The sequence below is a fragment of the Thermobia domestica genome, chromosome 18, assembly GCF_964235325.1.
Source record: "Thermobia domestica chromosome 18, izTheDome1.hap1.1, whole genome shotgun sequence".
Taxonomy (NCBI): domain Eukaryota; kingdom Metazoa; phylum Arthropoda; class Insecta; order Zygentoma; family Lepismatidae; genus Thermobia; species Thermobia domestica.
The window spans coordinates 109,372,816-109,385,089 of record NC_137471.1 but is presented as its reverse complement, the minus strand read 5'-3'; the positions used below and the strand labels follow the sequence as shown (position 1 = coordinate 109,385,089).

At 38.6% G+C, this 12,274-nt stretch overlaps 2 non-coding genes across 2 annotated transcripts; both read right to left on the bottom strand.

The window, feature by feature from the left end:
• Positions 1–6,783: 6,783 nt before the first annotated feature.
• On the bottom strand, positions 6,784–6,902 carry LOC145676225 (5S ribosomal RNA). Its single transcript, XR_014129321.1, has one exon. It is a non-coding gene; the product is annotated as a 5S ribosomal RNA (ribosomal RNA).
• Positions 6,903–7,079: 177 nt separating this feature from the next.
• Positions 7,080–7,198, bottom strand: LOC145676244 (5S ribosomal RNA). Its single transcript, XR_014129340.1, has one exon. It is a non-coding gene; the product is annotated as a 5S ribosomal RNA (ribosomal RNA).
• Between the last annotated feature and the right edge of the window lie 5,076 nt (positions 7,199–12,274).

The following is a 12,274-nucleotide window of genomic DNA, read 5'->3' as shown; positions in this document are numbered from 1 at the left end:
TTGCAGACTTTCTCATTAAATGTAGTTATTAACAGGGAAAATATTGATGTATCATCAATATAAATCTGATCTTACACTTCATCTGTACTCTGTCTGTATCATGTTTTTGTGAAAAAGTAAGTGGAATATTTATCGTGTTTTCGAATGCAGAATAATAGTATATAGACATAGTGGCTTGTAGTATTGGAACCTTGCCCCCCGAAGCTTGGATCCCTTAGAAGAAAAAAAAATGCATGCGCGCCTGGTGAAATGGTTAACGAATTCAGTTCACTCGATGAATCGACAGATAGTAATACACATTTCGACAGATCGACAGCATTCGACAGATACAGACATATGAAAGTAGCACAAGAATTAGGCGAAAGTCCGTGCGTTTCCTCAATTCACGTAGGAAACAACAGAAAATATCAACTACCATAAAATAATCCGTATATATATTTAATTTATTTGGAATAAAATAAATATAGAAACAACCTGTTCATACATAACTACGGTAAGTGCGTTAATTGCTAACGTAAGAACAAATATGAAACAAGGCACAAAATAAAAAAGAAAAATAAAGTTAAAGGGAATAAATATTTAGGCTTGATTGTCATTCGTATTAAGAAGCTGGGTAATAAAATGTTAAAATCTACAGAAAATTATGAAATTAAATCAGGATTTGAAATAAAAGTCTATACATTGGAAGTAGGCCAGGGAGTTTGCAAGGCAGATGTGTGCGACACGCGTTACTTTATAGATTCCCTTCATTGAACTATAGTAAGCAGTACGAAGATGGTACTTTGCGTATAATCACAGGAAGGATTGAAGTTAATTACCATGGTAATATAATTATTTATTGATAAGTATTTCCATGTTAAATTATGAAAATTATAAGCACAAGGAGGGTGAAAAAGTAGTGTGACCGACTTAGCAATGACTGAAACATAAAATAGAAAAGCGAATAAAAACAAATGCCTTTTGAGTTATGTGGAATAAAGTTTCTTCTAGCCAGTAAGGAAGAATAGGATCTGGTGCATTCATTGAATACCTGAAAAAAATCGTTTATCAAAATAGAAGGAAACACACTTATCGTTGTGGCAACTACGAACTTCTGTTTACCTCAGCCCGCCTCAGCAAGTGCTTTCTATCCGGTCCGCGCTCCGTAACCAAACTCAACGCTGCCTGCTAGCGAAAATTTCATTCTTCAGTATCGTTGAGTTTATTGCAGAAAGCAATGGCAGATACGGCATCAGCACCTGCAGCCCCGGCACAGGCTTCTCCTAAGAAGTCTGCAAAGCCTAAGAAACCAAAAACAACACCTTCTCATCCAAGAACATCAGAAATGGTGAACAACGCCATCAAGAATTTGAAGGAAAGGGGAGGAAGTTCACTGCAAGCTATTAAGAAATACATCTCTCAGAACTACAAAGTGGATGCCGAGAAGCTTGCTCCATTTATCAAGAAATACTTGAGAAGTGCAGTTGCTTCTGGGTCTTTGGTTCAGACCAAGGGAAAAGGTGCATCTGGATCGTTTAAGCTTAGTGCTTCATCGCTGAAGGAGAAGCCTGAAGGTGGATCTTCAACCAAGGCGAAACGATCAGCATCAAAGGAGAAGAAGCCTGCGAAAAAGCCAGCAGCTAAACGTCCCAAGAAGACTGGTGAAAAGAAAAAGGCTGCTGCTCCCAAACCTAAGAAATCACCATCTAAAGTGAAGAAGGCAAAAACTCCCAAGAAGCCAAAGGCCCCGAAGCCAAAGAAGGCTACAGCAAAACCGAAAAGTGCTAAGAAGGCTGCACCAAAGAAGAAGTAAATGTGTCAGTAAATCATCTGACATTTTAAAACGGCTCTTTTTAGAGCCATCAAATACTTTGAGAAGAGTAAAATTGTGCTTTTCCTATCATTATCACATGTTCATTCATAGCAATGTATAGTATACACGCAAGGGACTTTGAGTTTTCTTTTTAACCGAAGCACTTCTTGATGTAAGTGCTTTATAACAGAGGGGAATTGAGGGTGGGGAAAGAAAGCTTTCACGGGTGTCAAGAATGGTGTACTCGAAAAAAAATGGGGAACACATTACGTAATGTCAATTTGTGATCACTTACTTTTTCCTTGTTCCTATCTTCAAGTAGCGAAACAGTACAGAAAACGCACTTAATGCATTTGTTAGAAAAACTTTTGCAGGCTGACTGGGTTCGATTCTCGGTGGGAGCTCAAATGTTTCGCATTGCACGTTAATAAGTAGGTCCACGTTTGAAACAGCCTTGCTGCTGAAAGGGACACTAAACTAAAATCAACTCTTTTCAAGGCTGGGGTGAAAGAAATGTTCGAACTTATTACAACTCGTGAAAGTGAAGTAGACTATGTTTCAATTTAACGTCGTACTATTATGATTTTTATGATAAAGGAGACGGGTGATTACGCCTAATGAATGATGGAAATACTGGTGTAATGAGAAAGTGTTAGGAAAAGGGAACACGCTAATAACCACGGATACCGTCTTATAATTCGTAATATTGCTATAAAGAAAAATAGTAACACCAGCAGAAATGTAGGTGTACAATTGAACTGATGTTAAGTACAAACAGACACTTAAAGAAAGTTTAGTTTAACGTTTGCATTCAACAGCAGCGACCTCTGACAAAATAATATTACTTTTGCTACCTTGGAAGAAGTACATATTTCGCCTGCGAGTTCTATCAGATTAATAACGTTGAGAAGGGCAAACAGTGGTTGAATCGAAGTTAAGTTATGCAACATATGGCAAAATCGAACCCTTGACCACATAAAACGAAGATAATCAATCGGTAAACATAGGGGAAAACTAAAGAATATACTTGAAAGATAGGATGATATACGAAACGACAGGAAAACGAAGGTAGATGTATTAACTATGCAACATACGGCGTGAGAATTTAAAAAAAAAAGATAACAAGTATGGACAAGATCCTTGTTAGGATAACAGCATCTCTAAGTAGTGTATTGGTCCTAAAAAGGACCGTTTTTGAACTCAGTGCCAGAACTTCAAACTTAAGCACGTTCCCCACGGATGCGGCGAGCAAGCTGAATGTCCTTAGGCATGATTGTGACTCTCTTTGCGTGAATAGCACACAAGTTGGTGTCTTCGAAAAGCCCTACAAGGTAAGCTTCACTTGCCTCCTGTAAAGCCATGACAGCTGAGCTTTGGAAGCGAAGATCTGTCTTGAAATCTTGTGCAATTTCTCGGACGAGTCGTTGGAAGGGCAGCTTGCGGATGAGCAATTCAGTGCTCTTCTGGTAACGACGAATTTCTCGGAGAGCCACAGTACCAGGCCTGTAACGATGGGGCTTTTTCACTCCACCGGTAGCTGGAGCACTCTTTCTTGCAGCTTTGGTGGCAAGCTGCTTTCGAGGAGCTTTGCCTCCAGTAGATTTCCTAGCTGTCTGCTTGGTACGTGCCATTGCAACTGTCACGACTTGTTTCAAATAATTGCGCGCTGAATGAAGTCAAGTTATATAAAGAGCAAAACCGTTAAATCAAGCTATTTCTCATTGGATAAAGTCAGTCGAAAAGGACAGTTCTCATTGGCTTAGACACGTTTTGTGTTTTTCCTCCGTGCTTTCCCTGCATGATCGAAGGAACAAAACCACGAGTCTTGGGCTGCTTGGGCTTGTATTTCTCGTGTGTGGTGAGCGAAGCAGTAACATATCGAAATGACAGGACGTGGAAAAGGAGGCAAGGGTCTTGGCAAAGGAGGTGCCAAGCGCCACCGTAAAGTTCTTCGTGACAACATCCAGGGTATCACCAAACCCGCTATTAGGCGTCTTGCTCGCCGTGGTGGTGTGAAGCGTATCTCTGGTCTCATTTATGAAGAGACCCGAGGAGTATTGAAAGTATTCCTGGAGAACGTAATCAGAGATGCTGTTACATACACAGAACACGCCAAGAGGAAGACAGTGACAGCTATGGATGTTGTGTATGCCTTGAAGAGGCAAGGAAGAACCCTGTACGGTTTCGGAGGTTAAGTTGGGGTTCCTCCTATTTTGGATATAAAATTGGCATAAACGGCTCTTTTCAGAGCCAACAAATTTATATAAAGGGAAAGATTTACTTTGTGCGATTTTCTGTTAGATTATAAGAATTCGTGTAACTACATTAAAGCCTTTTGATGCACACTAAATTACAGACGTAGAGAGATTAATTTGAGAAAATCATACGTTTTTTTTTACATTATGTACGTTCATGTATACGTATTCATATCATGTAGCAGTATTAATGCTGGAGAAGGGGTTCTGGTTGGAAATTGGCGATTTGTTGGAAGTAGCGAGCATGAGAGATGCGAAACGCAAGTCGGAATTTCTGTTCTGACAGTAGGATGTACGTATAGAGGCTTATACAACTTCTATACTGTGCTGTGAGGGGCGAATAATGCGTTAGAAACCTGAATCTTGTCCTTTATCTTGTTTACGTGGTCTTGGGTTCGATTTCTTTCTTTTGCGGTAGTGTCTATTGTGATTTACATGTAAATTAATGACACTTCGTAGCGGGTTACTAAAATAAAGAGTAATACAAATATGAGATGTAGGTTAATGCATTGTATACTTCACATTATTTACTAAAGAAAGGCAGTAGTTACAAGAAACCTAGGCTCGCTCGTTGGGCACAGTAGCAAATGAGTTCTGAGATCAGAGAATAAGAGTAGTTGCGTATTACAAACCATATACATATAACACATATCACACAAATATGAATATCGACCTTGCAAAGAATAAATCGTACTTAAGTGTGCATTTAATGTCATTACTATGTTGCAAAAGAAATTTAGGAAAGTTTTCTGATCCGCTCTGTTCATGATGTCATTGGGGCATAGTAATGAACAATAATAAATGTCGAGAACATATTGAACAGAGTAATTTCAGCCAAGCCAACGCAAGAGAGAAACATGAGTGCTTTAAGAATGTTGGAAATTCCTTTGTCTAGCATGAAGTACATGAGAATATGTGGTATGAGGTTTTCTTCCATTGCTGAGAATCTGGGCTCGACTGTCCTGTCCTCTGGGTAATATGAGCCCGATGTACGCAAATATCAAAAAAATGTAGCTAGCGACAATACAAAAGGTAATGATCTTATAATTAATAATGTAGTGGGAACTAAGCACATCGCTGTTTGGAGTATTCTAAAGTTAGTGTGACTTCCTATGGGCTTCAATTACGATCGACGACTACACATATACTAATTAATCGAATAGCAGCGAGAATTTCGAATGAAACTAAGCAACTATCTCAGACACTTTTTGTTTTCGATATACAGACTCATCAAAAGTGTCTGAGATAGTTGCTTAGTTTCATTCGAAATTCTCGCTGCTATAAGGGTTCGATTTGTTGAATTAGATATAGGTCTTACATTTAGTCTTCATCGTTCTTGGGCAGAAGTACAGCTTGGAATGTGGGGGCAAAACACTAACCTGACGATGTAACTCCAGACAACAACTTGTTTAATTCCTCGTCGTTACGGATAGCTAACTGCAGATGACGTGGAATAATCCTAGTCTTCTTGTTGTCACGAGCAGCGTTGCCTGCCAACTCAAGAACTTCAGCTGCCAGGTATTCCATGACTGCAGCCAAATACACGGGAGCGCCAGCACCAACTCGTTCGGCATAGTTACCCTTTCGCAAAAGACGATGGATTCTGCCTACTGGGAATTGAAGGCCAGCCCTGCTGGAGCGGGACTTGCTCTTTCCCTTGACTTTTCCACCTTTGCCGCGACCAGACATTGTTCAATATTCTTTCGTAATAAGATGAGAGGAAAAATTGCGGCCTCCCATGAATCAAGTCAGTTTTGTTACTACTTCAAGCGTGCACCCGAGTGCATCAAATGAAAAGCAAGGCAGTTGGCGCGAATTGAAACACGTACTGTAATTTAAATGAAGTCGATAAATCGGCGGACACATCTAATTTTGCTGAACGAGTGAGTCATCATGCCACCAAAAACTAGCGGAAAGGCTGCAAAGAAGGCTGGTAAAGCCCAAAAGAATATCTCCAAGGGAGATAAGAAGAAGAAGAGGAGGAGGAAGGAGAGCTATGCCATTTACATCTACAAAGTTTTGAAGCAAGTGCATCCTGACACTGGCATATCTAGCAAAGCTATGAGTATCATGAACAGCTTTGTTAATGACATCTTCGAGCGTATTGCTGCTGAAGCTTCTCGTTTGGCCCATTACAATAAGCGGTCAACTATCACCAGCCGGGAAATCCAAACAGCTGTGCGCCTTCTTTTGCCTGGTGAACTTGCCAAGCACGCTGTAAGTGAGGGTACGAAGGCTGTTACCAAGTACACAAGCTCTAAGTAAAAATCTTCTTCAAGATTTTTCATTTCAAACGGTCCTTGTCAGGACCAACACATTATTCGAAAGAGTTAAATCACGAAATTTGCTTCATTCTGTTATGTAGAAACACGTTGAAATCCAATTTCTATATGCTGTTAGTAAAAAAGTAAAGCACATAGCGGAGATGTGTCGTGCTTGTATACGAAAGGCATTTACTCGCCGGAGATCTACACTTAGTCATAATAATTTACTTTTAAAAAGTGGTAATACATTCCGTGTTAAGTATAGTAGTAGGTGCACACGGATCGGAAATCAGGTTATTTTAATGTGCCGTGCAAATAAACAGGCTGTTAGTGTAAGAAATAGTGGGTATAACGCTTAGAATATCGATTAATCGCTATGAAATAATGTTGATAAATTATCTCTTGAAAGTACTATAAAATTAATGTTTCTAGTATTTTCGTACTTGAAGGATAATGAAATTTGAAAAAGAGATGCCAACAGCACCTGGTGTTCCCAGGCGGTCACCCATCCAAGTACTGACCAGGCCCGATGCTGCTTGACTTCGGTGATCGGACGAGAACCGGTATATTCAGCATGGTATGGCCGTTGGCGAATGCATATGGCTTCGAGTGAGTTATTGTAGCTACGTAGGTTTGTCGGTGAATACTCAAAAAGACCAGCGCGTGGAAAGCGTTGCTAATTGTTTTAAGTAATGCATGATTACGAAATTATCGTGGTGAACGATGTGAGAATATTCGTCTTTGTGAAAAACAAAATTAGAAAAAGTATACCAACAGCACCTGGTGTTCCCAGGCGGTCACCCATCCAAGTACTGACCAGGCCCGATGCTGCTTGACTTCGGTGATCGGACGAGAACCGGTATATTCAGCATGGTATGGCCGTTGGCAACTACCTTTTCTTCAATGTCCTGTTAAGGAAGTATGTTTTAAGTAAGAATTGACATTATTAACTATAAAGGCAAGCATATTAACGTCGTTAACATTACTTGGAATATACTAATATTCGAATAAATATTTGAATGTTCGAATGATGAGTGATTCGGATGTTCATAGTGCCACTGTGTCCTATCGAGTTTACTATCACGAACCACGTATGAAATTGTATATAAATAAATAAAAATAAATCCTTTATTAAGTATTGATTACAGGAAAAAGGCAAACTTACATTCTTTAATGTACACAATGAAATGTATGAAAGATATTTTTAAGATATGTTTCACTTACCCTTTATAACGCAAGGTAGTTTTCAGTGTAGCATTCTCTTCAGCTGCGAGATAACGTAAGGCAGATGATCATTCAGTCGTGAAGCACTAAAATGTAATATACATTTTAACTATTATCGATAAGAATTATTTACTGCAGGGATGCAAATAAAGTGAGGCAAATTAGTAAATAAAAACCGATACTGTAACTGATAATATAATTAGTTGTATCTGTATTAGTTGTATATACAGTAATCGCACGATTATCCGCGGAGTTGGATGTTGGCATAATCGCGCATAATCAGCAGTATGAGCAGAAAAGGGAAATGAAATGAAATATTTAGATTTACGTCGCATACTTATACCGGTTACGCTAAAGGAGACGGTGATGATGAGTACTGAATGAAGAAAGTGGGAGGAAACGGGAGAAACCCGAGAAAACCCATGAGCACGGTCTTTATGCACGACAAAGTTCACACGGCACGAGCTGGGATTGAATCAGGGACCCCAAGCACCGGAGGCCAAAAAACGGACAAAAAGTCTTTCGTGCAACTTTCGTTTTCGGTAAAAAGTTTACACATAATTTAGAAAGAGTAGTTTTCTGGTCTTTTTATTTCACAAGTTGGTTCATGTCTATATTTTTTACATGCATAAAAAATTTTTCAACTCCCTTGCTTATTTCCTGTTAAAGACCTCTACCTCTGATTGTATTTTTTGCACATATTCTTATTGTTTTCAGACAACATTTCTAAAAGCGTAATTTATCGTCAGCAAGAAAAGAAAAGGAAAGCCTCGGATAGTGGAATGTGTACTGTATATATATATATATATATATATATATATATATATATATATATATACGTATTAGTATATAGTTTTATTTTATACGTCTCCTATTATTACACAATGTGCAGATATTGTCAAAGCGCAAGTAAATATGTATAACTCCCCGTTCTGCACTTAATAACTTGAAAGAAGTTCGGGGAAGGTAGTGTAACAGAAAGTGCAAACAGAAATGAGGGTTTAAAGGCATTTAATATTATTCCGTAGTAGTATGATTTTTTGTAAAAAAAAAAATATATATATATATATATATATATCTAAACATACATATTCAATGATATAGTAAGAGGTTAGCAGCACTGATAGAACTGCAGAAAGTACAAAACCGTTAATAAGAAAGAGAGAGAGATGGTGGCCGCTTTTGTGCTTTTCATTGGCTAATTCCGAATTGCGCGCGAATACGTACGAGATTTCTTTCTTTTTCCTCTTCGCAGCCCAGATGTTGCCAATTAGAAGTTTTTAGTACTACATTTGTATGAAAATGTTGCCTTTAAGAAATGTGGTTTGCATACAGAGAAAAGAGCAAAATGAATATTTACCTTAGTGGGCATGAAAAAAGACGAAACATTTTGCAAGATGGACACACGAACTTCCTTAATGCAGGCGTTCAGTACATTATTGTAAAGAAAAAAACACTAAAAAGAATTACTTCAATATCCCTAGCAACATTCAACAATTCATAGAGAAAAATCTTTATTTTGAGAACAATGGAAAACTATGTAATTGTAGATAACTACTAAATTTAATGATTAAGGAAAACGTTTAGGCCCGGCCCTTCAGAAAGAAAGTGCACAGAATATTCTCTCATGGAAGCAATTGCAAAATCAACATTTTGTTTGCAGTTATAATTAGAGGATCTATATACAGGGTGTTCGAAAAAGAATGTATCCTCTTGAAAGAAAATATTCTCTGGGCCCCTAATCCTTTATATACCGAAAGGAAGTTTGTATAGCATTTTTTCTTACCTTCGTTAGAAGAATTGAAAGTGACTACTATCGTGACACGGGAGATATTTAATCGATAGTCGAATTACTCACATACTCGAATGAACACGTCTCTTGTAAGGAGAGGAAAGGCTTCTGTGATCCGCTATCGCAGCTGTGTCATATCTGCAGAGAATGTTAGGACACAAACGTGATCTTTGAGAGCCTCGTGAAAAGAAGTCGCATAGTATCATGTGTGGAGACATCGGGGCCATCTGAAGAACGCTTCATCATTAGGACCAAGGGCGAGTTACGAAACACTCTGGGATATATTTATTAACATAACTTCTCGTCATTCTGCAAGTGTGGTGGAGCTCCATCCTATTGGAAAAGGAAACCTCGGGAGCCCTCTTCATGTGTAGGTATCGTTCACATCTGAAGCATGTGAAGATAGATTACTGTACTATCGTGTACCTAAAATCATTTTCTACGAATACGAACATGTCTACACTGAAGGCAGTGCAGCTCTTTTTCTCTTTTTTTTGGTCATGTATTGTAACGCGGGGCAATGCACACAATAACATGTAATGTTGTGTATCATCATAAAGGGCCAGGGCGATGATTGGATCTTGATGGACGTGGAGAACTGATAGGTGATGTGAGTGGTATTGTGATCTATGGTTGTATGTTTACTGATGAATGCATAAGGAGAGGTGAAGGGGTTGCCTTTTTTTTTATGTCGATCGGGAGGGAAGCGATTGGGAAACTTTTGACTTTGTTTTTCAACCGAATATATTGATTGAATAGGTCGCCGACAATTTTACGGGGCGTCACGTCGTTGCCTTTTTCATGTCGATCGCGAGCGAAGCGAGCGTTTTTTTTTTTTTTTTTTTTTTTTTTTTTTTTTTTACCGACAATATGTATTGAATCGGTTGCCAACACCTTTAGGGGCGCGTCACGTCCTTCTTTCTGTGCTGATCGCGAGCGAAGCGAGCGCGAAATTTTTGACTTTTTTTTTTTTTTTTTTTTTTTTTTTTACCCACAATATTTATTCAATCGGTCGCCAACACTTTTAGGGGTGCGTCACGTCCTCTTTTCTCTGCTGATCGCGAGCGAAGCGAGCGCGAAATTTTGACCTTTTTTTCTCTTTTTAATTCTTTTTTTTCTTTAAGAAAAAATATTGATTTCATAGGTCGCGAACATTTTTACGGGATGCAACATCGTTTATTTGTTTTTCCAACCGTCTTTCTGTCTTGAGCCCCCGCCAAGTTAACTTTATGGTGGACAAAAACTATGTGCGGTGGGTTACCGCGGGGTTCTCCCGTTTCCTCCCACTTTCTTCATTCCACCACCATTTCAATCATTTCTCATAATCAGCGCCTCTTTTAGCCTAAGCGGCATAACGTGGGACGTAAAACAAAGATTTCCTTTAGTTGCTTTCTGTCTTGATTACGAGCGCGAAATTTTTTACTTTTTTTTTCTTTCTTTTGATATTATTCATTTAATAGGACGGCAACACCTTTACGGGCCGCCGCGTCGTCGTTTACACTTCTTCAGCCCATATTCTTTCTGCTTGTTCGTTTTCCGGCATCTTGTTATCACCGCCCGCGGCAATGCCTATGTCTTTCATCGCTTTTTGAAGCAAATCTTTAATAAATATGCACTCTCACATTTGTACTAATATGCATACCACAGTGGATAGACTGTAACTAGGAAAGCAGAAGCCTGCATATCATATTATTTAACAGTTGAAAGTGAACTGTCATTTTAAGTTTGATTTTGATCAGATGAGTGCAGTTCAACTCGTCGACAATTGTGAAGATTCTCGAGGTTAGGGACCATCCATTTTGTGCTTTGTAATGAAAATGGCTGCAGCCAAACTTCTCTGATCTGAATGAAACTTGGCATGATGATACATCTTGACCTGCTCTACAAGTTTATTTAGTATTTTCCGTTGCGCAGGCTTTTGCTTCTCCAGGTTCTCCCATGGAACTGAGAAACGTATTCAGTCGAACTTCTGCGGTAAGTCAGTATATCATCCTGAGAAGTTTGATCGAGATAGCAGAGGTTCGACTATTCGTTTTTCAATTCCATGTGATATTACAACACGGTGAACTAAATTTATATAGAAACACTTTGATTTTGTTTTGTTTTTTGCTAGCATTAAACTGAGAAAATGTTATTCAATAGACAGAGAACACCACTCAAAGAAAAGTACATCATAAGAATATATATATGGTTGCTGTGGTTCTCGGTTTAATTTGCTAGTTAAGAAACTTGCTCTAAATAAGTACATCTTACAGGTGAAAAACTAAGCCAGGCGATAGAATTAAATATAAAGTTATACACTTTTATTTTACGTTTACTAGTGTTGGGTTACTACTGTAAAATAAGTCAGTATATATGAAAGATAACTGTATTAGGTACTATTTTCCACCGGCGGTGTATTCTTGCATAGTGTACTTAATGTTTACAAGCGGGGCGCTACTAGTATGGATGCATGACAAGTGCTATTGAAACTCGAAAACTAACTGGTTTCCACTACCCTTGCTTATACGTATACCCGCGTCGCCTTCGCTCCTGTTCACTTTGGACGCACATTCTTGCTATCGCTCAGGCCCCCAGCTTTCTCCTGTTTTGGCTCCCTTAAATAGTATTCGTGCTTTTTATTGGCCACCTGGCAAAGCACTTGTAATGATTTTACACCAGTAACTCTAAAATACATGTGTATTACTTTATTTAATTCTGTCGTCTGCAGAATTTTTTTTTTTTTCGTACAAATATGCCTTTTCATGCAGAACACTGAATTTTGCCTGTAAATTTTTGAGAATATGCTGTGACGAAACTTGAGCACCGTTCTTCTTTTCTTTCTTATCACGAGTCTTCTTTAGCCTAATGAGCACAATCATCACACGATAACGACTATTCTTTTCATTTAACTTGTAAACAAGTTGAACTAATAATAATAATTGATGTACAAAGGAGAAGTGTCCTA